General features: G+C 36.0%; 1 protein-coding gene across 1 annotated transcript in view; it reads right to left on the bottom strand.

Annotated features, from left to right (window-relative positions):
- LOC116166198 (nucleolysin TIA-1) overlaps window positions 1-12692 on the bottom strand; it is a 143847-nt gene that overhangs the window by 79781 nt on the left and 51374 nt on the right. Inside the window, exon 2 of the mRNA XM_031481064.1 lies at window positions 10290-10365. The gene's annotated coding sequence lies outside the window, so the exon portion shown is untranslated. The remainder of the gene's footprint in view (window positions 1-10289; window positions 10366-12692) is intronic.

Genomic DNA, 12692 nt, shown 5'->3' with positions numbered 1-12692 from the left:
ACGCAGTAGTGCACTAAACTAACGTAGATTCTGTCGCCCCAAGTGGCACGGCAAGGTTCAGTTTACGCGATGCAGTCGACTGGTACCAGTCCTCCTTTGAGTGGCGGGTGCGCCTCCCGGCCTCCTGGACTGGCGCGACATTTTTCGAAAGGACTGGCCTCCACTGGTAGACGGAGTCAATGAATGGAGTCCAGTTATTGATGGCCTACTTACTGGTCTTCGATGGACCTACCAACCACTCACCTCAGCAAAACCGTTTCGATAAAATTATTGCTCTATACAATCCATTAAACTTTGGAGCGTCTTAAAAGAGTTAGACGTTCATTCAAAACGATGCTCAGATGATATACCTGTTGAACTGTCTGACCCAAATCTAATCAACCAACACTTCATTTCAACCCCACCTGCAGTCACTGATACGGACACTCTTGACTTTTACTTAAACAACGTTCACAACTCTACTACTCAAACTTTTTTCTACTGTCACAGATACGGATGTGAATAACACTGTCTATAGTTTGAAATGTAATGCAATGGGTGTTGATTCAATTTCGTTAACTATGCTTCGGATTTGTCTGCCTTTCTGTTGTAGAGCTATTACTGACATAATTAACACGTCTTTAAAAATTGTCACTTTCCCCTCCCTCTGGAAACTTGCAATTGTTCACCCTATCTGTAAAAAGTATCCGCCTGAAAACCTGTCTCATTTAAGACCCATTAGTATCCTAACTGTGTTATCTAAAGTAACTGAGAAGATTATATATGTACAATTGTCCGCTTATATACGTGCAAATCACATATTACCGTTACATCAATCTGGTTTCCGCAGCCATCACTCTACTGCGACCACTCTAATTGATATAGTGGACGAAGTCCTAGCAGCAACCGATCGCTCTCAAGTATCTGTGATGCTCTCAATCGATTTTTCCAAAGCATTTGACTGTATTAACCATGAACTTTTGGTAGCCAAGTTGCATTATCTTGGACTTTCTTCTACCGCTACTAATTGGTTTAAAAGCTACTTACAAAATCGAATGCAGATGGTTAGAACTTTGAGGGATGGAAGCTACAGTGATTCTAACTTTTTACCTGTTAATATGGGGGTTCCGCAAGGATCTATCCTTGGACCGCTTCTTTTCTGTTTATATGTTTTCGATATGGATACGTCTTTAAACGGTTCCTACATCCACAGTTACGCGGACGATACATACTTAATCTATCCTGTCCATCGAAACAATCTAAATTACTCTCTGAGAAACTTGAATGAGCAGTTAAATCGGTTCGAGAGATGGTCTGAGAAACATTCCCTAAAGATAAATCCTTCTAAATCTTCTCTGATGCTATTGGGAACACCAAAATCTGTTACTGCATTGTGGGAAGATGTGGACCAAAAATTATATCTGAAAGATTCCCCGCTTCAATTAGTTAGGGAATCTCGTAGTTTAGGAGTAGCAGTGGATTGTCACTTAAACTTTTCCCTCCACGTCAATAAACTGATTCAAATTGCTTACGCAAAGCTTAAATGTATATATCGTTTCAAATACGTTCTTCCACCAAAGGTCAAGTGGCAGCTTGTAGATTCTTTAATACTGTCAACTTTAGATTATTGTGACACTGTCTATGGTCCGTGTCTAACTAGTGCAAATAAGACTCGCCTGCAAAAAATCCAAAACTCTTGCGTCAGGTATGCGTTTAACATTAAGAAATATGAACATATTTCCCATATTTATCAAGCACATAAAATTTTGAACATGGGCGAAAGACGTCATTTACATCTTGCATGTCTGGTTCACAAAATATTAGTATCTGGTGAACCTTTATATTTGTATAATAAGTTAAAATTTCGAAGTAGTATTCACGATCGTAATCTCCGTAACCCATTCTTTCTTGACATACCAAAGCACCATAAAACCCAGTTTCATGGTGCATTTACTTATTTTGCACCACTCATTTACAATAACGTTCCGAACTTTCTTAAATTATTAAGTCCAAACGGTTTCAAAAAACACCTTAGAGTACTTCTTTATCACTGAATCATATATATATATTTTTTGTTGTTGCTTACCTGTTCTCACCTGGACTATCATACCTTATAAATTACCATAAATTGTTTTAAATACTCCATTATGTTTTTGTACTTTTTTTTTGTATCAAGGTTGGGATTAATAGCAGCCTTTGGCTGACACCCCGCCTAAATAAAGCCGTTATTATTATTATTATTATTATTATTATTAATTGAGATTTCGAACACACTGCGGCACATACGGCTCAAAGACATTTATATCGTATATGCTCATGATACAATTGAACGTATAATAAAGAAATGTACGTCGCCGGATCATGTAATTCAAGAAAGGAAAGGCGATCGATTTTGTTTTATTGTGCGGGTAATAGCAAAAGCGTCTCCAAGTGATTTTGAGCAATAAAGTTACATACAGCACAGTTGGTTTAGTTTGATAAATTTTTACGACGTTCTTTATGCTGTACTATTTAGGTAATACTAATTTTCACTTCCATTTATGTCACATGTACGGCAGTAACACTCGGTTATAGAGAAAAATCAACGGAGGTGGCTTTACAGCTGTTCAAGACGCGATTCGAGAAATTAAAAATCGGCTCAATTGCTTTCCTATTTGGAAACTTAAATCTGTTTGCTTTATGCAGCCACAATTAGCGGGATGTATAATGTACATAATTAGATCAAGTCACATCACAGATATTACAAAAGTAACAATGTAATTCTCCTCTTTGAAAAATGCGAGCAATAAAAAAAGGAATGACGATAGATTACGGTTCCTGCTGTGAAACTGTTCGAAAAGTTTATAAAATGCACGGGCTACTAAATTCAAAGGATAGTGCGCTAAAACTACCAACAAAAACCTACATAACGGTGCAGGTTAGCAATGACAACAATTTACAGCATTAATAAAAGAGATTAATGTACCTCACGAATTCATCAGTAATCCCAGGCAGCGGAAAGTTTTATTTTTTCGGTACCCCACCAACAGCATCATCTCTAGCAGAAATAAATCATGCTTTCGAAGAAGAATACAATGCTGATATCGTTGACGTCCTACCGCGATTTGAGCGTGGAACATATTCTACAAATATCTTTAGATTTTCGGTATTGTAGAGGAAAAGAAAACTCGTCATCGTCAAGTAGATATTCTTTTCGTAAATAAGGGTAACCATTTTTTAGATGTATGCACATTTTGTTTAGCGGTTTGATATTTTATTACCTTTCTGCTGCTAACCATAAATTTAAATTCTTCAATGTATATACCTACACGCCAAATTCATCTTAGTTACGTATCTTTTGTAAAATTCTAAGCAAAAAAAAGTTTATTTTTCGCATTTTTATGTAAAATCATGTTGCTCTTATTTTAGGAAAAATAATAACATCCGTTCATTCTCAAGCATTAATATTGTATAATAATATCGGCTCCTTCCTTGCCAGCTTATTATAACCTCACAAGCTGTTATTTGAAAGCTAATTGTGACTAGGTAATTAGTTTCTTGTACGTGGAATATCGTATCTGTTTATTTTTACAATGCTCATTAATCAACCGCGTTGTGTTTTACTAAGTAAGATTGAATTGTGTTTTGTAGCTTCGATTTATTTCTTGTGGTTGTTTTAAGCCGTGCTTTCGGTTATTGTTCGCTTTGATTGGTGCAGTTAGCTCAGGCATATAACAGTTCTTTCAATTTTTCCAATGAATCAGTTGAAGCAAACCGCCCATCTACAAACTAACTTGGTTATTCCAAATACTTTCTGAAATCTATTACCCTAATTCTGGAGGAAATTAAACCAATCTTCTGAGGTCAATAAAATTCGCACCCCCACTTCGCCCAAATTAAGTAAAAGTATGCCTATAATTTATGACTAATTTGTACTAACAAAATGAGAATTTATACCCGCTTAGTTCTGCTGGAAAACCGATTTTTAAAGTGGGGGTGCTTCAAATGAAGTTTATACATTGTTTAAACAATTCTTTACTAAAAAAGGGAAATTCTCAGAATTAATAAAAAGAAAAGGACATATAAATTAAAGACTAATTTGTACCCATAAAATTAGAATTTGTACCCATAAAATTAGAATTTGTACCCGCTTGGTTCCGCCGGAAAACCGATTCTAAAGTGGAGGTGCTAACTAGAAATCAAGTTAGCACCCCCACTTTTGCCAATTGAAATTTTAATAATAAGCATAAGCATTTAAAGTCCGCCTGGCATAAATTTAAAATATACGCTATATAATGCAAGAAGAGGGGGGAGTAGGGAGGGCCAAGCCCCCCAAAAACCGAAATCAGCCCCCCAAGTCATGCGAAAAATCATAATTCGTATGCAGCTTTACTTATTTACCCTGAAAACCTATATTTTATTTTTGAACTCGCCTGCTACCCGACCGGAACATTGTACGCGTCGGTCGGTGGTAGGGAACTAGTGAGTCATTTCTCGGTATTTAATTAACCCCAATAAATGCAGCGTTAACTTTTTTTACCTCACGTCGTCGATTAAAAATAAACAATTCTCTAAAACAAACTGCAACGCTTTATTGTTGACGTGCAGAATACGAATGAACAAAATAAAGTACCGCAACGGTTAAGCGTATTGCCTACGTCAAAGAATGTTAATTGAAATGAATTTCGCTTGCATCCAGTTTTTGTTTACAGTAATGTCGTTTACGCCTACCTGATGCCAATTAAACTGCAGTTCTAAAAATGTTATTGAATCCAATGAATTTGTATCGGATTCGATAAAATGCGAAAAGTTATTGGCTGGTTAAGAACAACAATGGCTCAAGATCGTTTTTCTATTTCTCTTTTAGATATAGAAAGAGGTGTTTCCGCCGATTCAGAACAAATTTGCAAAAAAAACTAGAAACATACCTTTACGCCTGTGGTAACATCAACAAAATTTACTTCTTGTATTTTTTTTATAATAATAATAATAATAATAATAATAAATACGAGTATAAAACAAACACTTATCACACAATACCTACAAAGAGTACGCAGTATACTTAAAACAAAATTACACGGTAGAAATACAATCAAAGCTATTAACACTTATGCCACACCAGTGCTTACATACTCTTTTGGGATTATACGTTGGACAAATACAGATTTAGAACAAATACAGAGAAACACACGTACACTATTAACAAAACACCATATACATCACCCTCACTCCTCTACTATACGACTTTACCTTCCTCGTTCGGAAGGAGGTAGAGGACTTACAGATATAAAAATATTGCACCAAACACAAATACACAATTTGCGACAATACTTTTATAACAAAACAGATACTTCAGTCCTACACAAAACAGTAACATATGCAGACAAATCTTACACACCACTTAACCTACACGAAACTAATATACTCCCACCTCCATCCAAACTTACATACATCACAAATAACATACAGACATGGAACCAAAAGCCGTTACATGGACGATTTCCGCAAGAGGTTAGTCAGGATTGTGTTGATTCTATAGCAACGCACACTTGGTTGTCTGAATGTGATATCTTCCCGGAGACTGAGGGTTTCATGTTAGCAATACAAGACCAGGTCATTAATACACGCAACTATAAAAAACACATACATAAAGACAAAACAGTGACAAACGATTCTTGTCGACTCTGTTCACAAACATCAGAAACAATCCAACATATAATATCGGCATGCACACGACTTGCACAAACTGAATACAAACATCGACACGATCAGGTAGCTAAAATCATACATCAAAAATTAGCACTTAAACACAATCTCATAACAGATAAGACACCATACTACAAATACACGCCACAGATCATACTTGAAAACAACACACACAAATTATATTGGGACAGGACACTACTCACAGACAAAACTATCCACAATAATAGACCAGATATTACACTTATAGATAAAACGCAAAAATCCATTTGTATTATAGACATTGCCATACCCAACACTAACAACTTAACTAAAACACATGCAGAAAAACACCGCAAATACACCGATATAGCTATCGAGCTTAAGACGCAATGGAGAATGAAATCTACTGTTATAGTTCCCATTATTGTTAGTGCTACGGGAGTTATACCAAAGACAATACACCACAATTTACAACTATTAGGTTTGGACAAAAACACATACAAACATTTACAAAAAGCAGTCATTATCAACACATGCCATATTGTTCGTAAATTTCTAAACATAACACAAGATACTACATACAGAAATGATCCACAACGTATACATGTAAACAACAGCACTCCCTCACAACACGGTACACAACATACTGTAATATCTCCACCTCTAACCCAGACAAACACACAAATACAACTTACCGAACAAACAAGTACAACAAATGATACAACATATACTACATTCAGAGATTCACCTCTGAAGCAAACCACATTATCACAACCCATTAGTATTCAACCCAAACGCAAAAGCCTAAACAGCACTTTAGACTCACAACATGACACACAACATACTGCAATATCTCCACCCTTAACTCAACCAACCACACAAACACAACTTCCTGAACAAACAAACGCAATAAATACAAGTAACGCAACTTGCACTACAAAGACAGGTCCACCCAATAAAGTTACACGTCCTAGCACAGTTAAAAAACACAAAACTCCTTCTTCACATAAACACACCACGTTATCACAACCCACTCGTATTCAACCGAAACGCGAAAACCTTAACAGAACTACACGCTCACAAACATACTGTAATATCTCCACCAAAAACCCAAGCAACCACACAAATACAACCTCAAGAACAAAGAAACACCATAAATACAAGTAACGCAACATGCCTACAAAGACAGGTCCACCCAATAAAGTTACACGTCCTAGCACAGTTAAAAAACGCAATACTCCTTCTTCTCAGAAACAACCCACCAACAAACGCAAAAACCTTGACAGCACTACTAGCTCACAAAATACTGCAATATCTCCACCAAAAACCCAAGCAACCACACAAATACAACCTCAAGAACAAAGAAACACCACAAATACAAGTAACGCAACTTGCACTACAAAGACAGGTCCACCCAATAAAGTTACACGCCCTAGCACACTTAAAAAACACATAACTCCTTCTTCACAGAAACACACCACATTGTCACAACCCACTCGTATACAACCGAAGCGCAAAAACTTAACAGCACCACAGGCTCACAAAATACTGCAATATCTCCACCAAAAACCCAAACAACCTCACAAATACGACCTCAGGAACAAAGAAACACCATAAATACAATTAAAAAACACAAAACTCCTTCTTCACATAAACACACCACGTTATCACAACCCACTCGTATTCAACCGAAACGCGAAAACCTTAACAGAACTACGCTCACAACATACTGTAATATCTCCACCAAAAACCCAAGCAACCACACAAATACAACCTCAAGAACAAAGAAACAACATAAATACAAGTAACGCAACATGCACTACAAAGACAGGTCCACCCAATAAAGTTACACGTCCTAGCACAGTTAAAAAACGCAATACTCCTTCTTCTCAGAAACAACCCACTCGTATACAACCCAAACGCAAAAACCTTGACAGCACTACTAGCTCACAAAATACTGCAATATCTCCACCAAAAACCCAAGCAACCACACAAATACAACCTCAAGAACAAAGAAACACCACAAATACAAGTAACGCAACTTGCACTACAAAGACAGGTCCACCCAATAAAGTTACACGCCCTAGCACACTTAAAAAACACATAACTCCTTCTTCACAGAAACACACCACATTGTCACAACCCACTCGTATACAACCGAAGCGCAAAAACCTTAACAGCACCACAGGCTCACAAAATACTGCAATATCTCCACCAAAAACCCAAACAACCTCACAAATACGACCTCAGGAACAAAGAAACACCATAAATACAATTAAAAAACACAAAACTCCTTCTTCACATAAACACACCACGTTATCACAACCCACTCGTATTCAACCCAAACGCAAAGCCAAAGAAACACTTACACAATAAACTCTATTTAATAAAATTACAGGAATTATTATAATGATATTTTTGTTTTGTTTTCTTCTTTCCTGATAGCGTTGACTATTGGGGCCATTAATAGCTATGTTGGTAAGTATGAATTACATACTATCTCTAGATTTCCAATGTGAGTGTGTGAATATTTATTTTATTTTTATTTTTCTTTAGAACCCTACATAACTTCACCAGACACAGACACTAATCGTTACTTGATTTTAATCCGTGCGATTAGTTAACCAGGCTAGACCTGAGTTCTCACAAGAAACACCGACAATAATAAAATAATATGATAAATTTACATTTGGTAATGTCTTAATTAACAATGTGAATGTGATGCTCAGAATTCAGAAAATTTTCAAGTTAGTAGAATGGGAATGCTAAGGAAAAGAGATAAATTGGATGGTCTTTTGGATTGGAATGGGCTTTATAATGTACATCAGGCTGTAGCCCTCCCAAAAGTTGAAGTCTAGTTGCGCCTATGGACTCATTTAATAAGTTACGAGGGCGTTTTTGTTCCAAAATATATATACTCGTAGACCGAGAGTTAACGACAGACTTTGTGCGATGATTTTTAAACGTCTGTCACCGCAATCTTCTATTTATAGGCTAGAACTAGCGTACCGTCTAAACGTATACGTCTGATGAGCGGTCCTTTCTTTTTTTTAGCGCATTTTTGGAAAAAAATACGCTATTATATTCCTTATGGCGGAATGGCTGGCTGTCCGGCTGAGATCTCAGCAATTACAATAGCTAGAGACTTCAAATTTTCACTAAAAGCGTTCTGCTGATTTACAACCTGTTTTTTGTAATTTATGTAAATTTATGCCATTATAGGTATTTATGCGTCAAGGGCATTAAGGCGACATTTATGCCGCGGACGAACTTGATTTCAAGTTAGCACCCCCACTCGGTTTTCTGGCGGAACTAAGCGGGTACAAATTCTAATTTTCTGGGTACAAATTGGTCTTTAATTAGTCCTAAATTATAGGCATATGTTTACTTGATTTGGGCAAAGTAGGGATGCCCTGCCCACTTTATCGACCTAATCTTCTGTTTGTTTTACACTATTCTTTATAAAGCATGTGAATTCCATACATTTTCAATATACCAAGAAACCTAATCTACTACATCAAAGGATTGATTTCGAAATTAAAAGAGCTAAGGCATATGTATCTCAATGCATCGTAATTTGATTTCTGTAAGTTCCTTTGATGTGTCAGGTGAGAGCTGACTTGTTGTCGGTCTGTGCTGATTTACTTTTGTGTTTCCCGACATGTCAAAGACGTTTATCTGTTTAAAATTCCTTATTTTTGATTTTGTGGTCGTCATAATTTATTAAAACAGAGTTCAACCTATTTTAGGCAATAAAAGTTCAAACTGAATGCTCCCGGAGTGTTAAGGAATCCAAATGGTTTCTGTTCTAACAGTATTCACAATTTCCCTTACTTAAACGACAGTCGTTTGTTAGCATAAAGCGACAAAAGTACATTAAGACTTCTTTTTTATAGTCCTTCATAAATATTTGTGTTGTGATAAATATCTTGAACGATTAACTTTCCCTTTAATGTAATCCATATTTGCTTTAGAAAATTTATTATTTCTCAGCTTAATTTCCGGTGCTGTCGACTTAAATGAGAAGTTCCATTTTTAACTAAAATAGTCTTTATGACATGTACATAAGTTAACACCCTGCGTATACCAATTTCCTAATAGATTAGAGCGGTGAATATGTAATTATAGGTACCTACGTAATCGTCTATTGCCTGAAATTAATACGACTCGTTTTAAAACAATGTCATACCTTCAATGCGGGATTACTAGCTTTTCAAAGGAAAATTCACTGAATTCGTGTCAAAGGATTTACCTTGTAATTACCAAAATGTGAACAACGATCGGTGATGTAATGCATATATGACAGAAGGTAAAGCTGCAAGTTTAATCACAAACTTTTGCAAAAAGAAGATTCCCTTTATTAAATATTCATATGTTAGTGGAAGATTTATGACTCACCCTAAAGTTACAAGAAGGTTGGCGAGCTAAATTAAAATATTGAAAAACTATAATGGAACGAGCCATGATTTCCCAGTTGAGTGGAATGCTAGTAAGGTGTGGTTTAATTGCAAACCGTTTTCAGCACATTCAAACTCCCGTTTATACAGGAAAAAAAAAAGGTTAATTCAATTAGAACTGTACGATAAAAGCGTTTTATAGAAGGAGCTTTAAATTTAAGAGTGGAGTGCATAAAAGTATAAACTTACCGCTTTTTTAATAAATGAAACAAAACCATATCCTTTTGACTTGAGTGTCTGTGGATCTCGCACCACTCTGCAATCCCTGAAACAAACAAATAGCTTTAATTTTAAAATCATGTAGTGTACAGGATAATAGTATTGGCCAACATTAAAAAGTCGCGTCTAATTACCAAATGTCTCCAAATAATTTAATGCATTTAATGCATTGTGGAATTGAATTAATGGGAATTTTATGTTGTTGCGACGTCTGGGTTGGTTTTACTATTTATTAGCGGGGGAGTTAGTATTAATTAATACACAGGGTGTTAATATCACGATTTAGGCCTTTTTGTAGTTTTTGATTCGTAAGTAGGTAGTTAAAGTCAAACTTTCCAGGTGTGAGTGAATTTAATTTGAGATGATCAGTGGTGGTTTTTGTATGTTTTATGTGAGGACGTAATATATGTATTTGTTGAATTTGTTGACAGTGCTGTTTCCACAATCTTATTTTGGTAAAGTGTCAAATGTGATACTTTTTCATGACTCCTGAATATCTGAATATTTTTATGTTATATGAAAACTGTTATGGAATGGATCTCGAAACACGTAACTCTATTACAATTGGGACAGACCATGTCCTGGCTAAAGGGCTCAAACCATAAACACAAACCCTGAGCATACCTCTGTATGGTTATGGTGAGACAGGTCATGTCCTAATGCAAACGCCTGAACTCTTAGATATAAATAGAAACGACATAATTATTATGTATACTCTGCGTACCGTGAGCCCTTGGTGTGAATGTCGAGCTCCGTCGTAATAAATACATTCATTTCCGTGGAAAATGGTGGAATAATATTTTAAATTCAGTGTAGTCATATGATTGTGATGGAGATAATATTCCCCGATGTTGCCATACAGGCTGAAAACTATTATGATGAAGTTGGAAAAAAATGCGAAAGTAAGGGAGTACATATGGTCCTGGAAGGTTTCCAAAAGCTTTTTTTCCTTCATTGTAATCAATTGAGTCCGGGTAACCCTGATTTGTATTTGGATTTGATTTGTTTTGTTAATAACAATTTTAATTCGTTGTAATCCGTTACAAAATGACACACAAGCTTTAACGAGAGGACCGTTAGAACCCATATTGGTATATGTGGGTTCCAGAGCACTTCCAAGAAGTTTTTCCATCCAATGGCGTGCACGCCAGCATTATCACGAGACCTTCTTTATTATCGTCCTTTAGAGTGGCCAATAAATGCGTGGTTGCGCGTTGTTTATCGAGAAACGTATATCTGATATCGCAGGAGCTGAAATTCGGTGATGTAATAGCTAGTAACTCTCAAACGGAAAAAAATATCTATAGCTTTAAATTAATGAGGGAAAGCGTCCCGCTGATGTCGTCACAGATACAACGGGCACGATGCACAGCGTCATTTACTATGTCAGCTGGGCACTTTTCCGCTATTAAATATAAAACTGGATGTTTTTTTCCGTTTAAATTATCATATTAATTATTATTTTAACATTTCAGCTTTTGCGATATCAGGTTACTTTGCGCACTTCTTTGCGGCAAAAGCTGAAGCTCTAAATTCTGCGGGTACGTTTTTTCGTTTAATAATCGACTTGTTAACAAAGTTTCCGATTTTGCGGTAGGTATTAGTTTTTTTAATTATTATTTTACGTGTGTTGTAGGTTGCCACAGCTACACCCCGCCGGACTGCGCAATTCACTACCAAATAGAGTTTGTGAAATGGCTATTTCCAAACGGTCGCTGGTTCCCGAACTAAGTATGATAGTTTTACAAAATTCCAAATTTCACATTTTAAGGACGCAGCTATAAAACGCATATATGCAATTCCTTTCAGTAAGCGGTGAAATTATTCGTTTCACGAGTATATGGTTGGCTTGCCCTCAACATAGGTAAATAATCAAATTTGAAATTAAAACAAGGAGAATTCCAAACACAAATAAGCTACAAGGATGACAGCCACAAAAACACACCAGGCAACAATGTAAATTTTGTTTTAACGCTCGTACTTAGAATCAATGTTTGTCTTTAATATGGACAGTAGGCAGGTATGTTGCCAATCCCAATTTCTCTTTCTCTTAATGTCCGTGAAGTTAGTCCCTCCAATTCCGAATTTATATTCAATTTGTTGCTTACTAATTAGTAAGTTATTAGTAAGTGGTATTTGTAAGCCAAGAAACTAAATTTGTAAGTGAATTTTTGAATTTATATAAAAAAAAAATCTTGTGGCTAAATTCTCGGCAGTCCCATTATCTTCCATTATCAAAATTTTAGGACCGTCATTAATTTGTAAGAATTTGTAATCATCATCTAAAAATTTGTAAGTCACTTTATTAGAACTTACAGTCCAAAATACGCTCTGGGTGCTAACTTCATGAATGTCCCAGAACATAGAGAAAGG

This window comes from Photinus pyralis, unplaced genomic scaffold (genome assembly GCF_008802855.1).
Source record: "Photinus pyralis isolate 1611_PpyrPB1 unplaced genomic scaffold, Ppyr1.3 Ppyr1.4_LG3a, whole genome shotgun sequence".
Classification (NCBI taxonomy): Eukaryota; Metazoa; Arthropoda; class Insecta; order Coleoptera; family Lampyridae; genus Photinus; species Photinus pyralis.
This window is presented reverse-complemented; position numbering and strand designations above follow the sequence as displayed.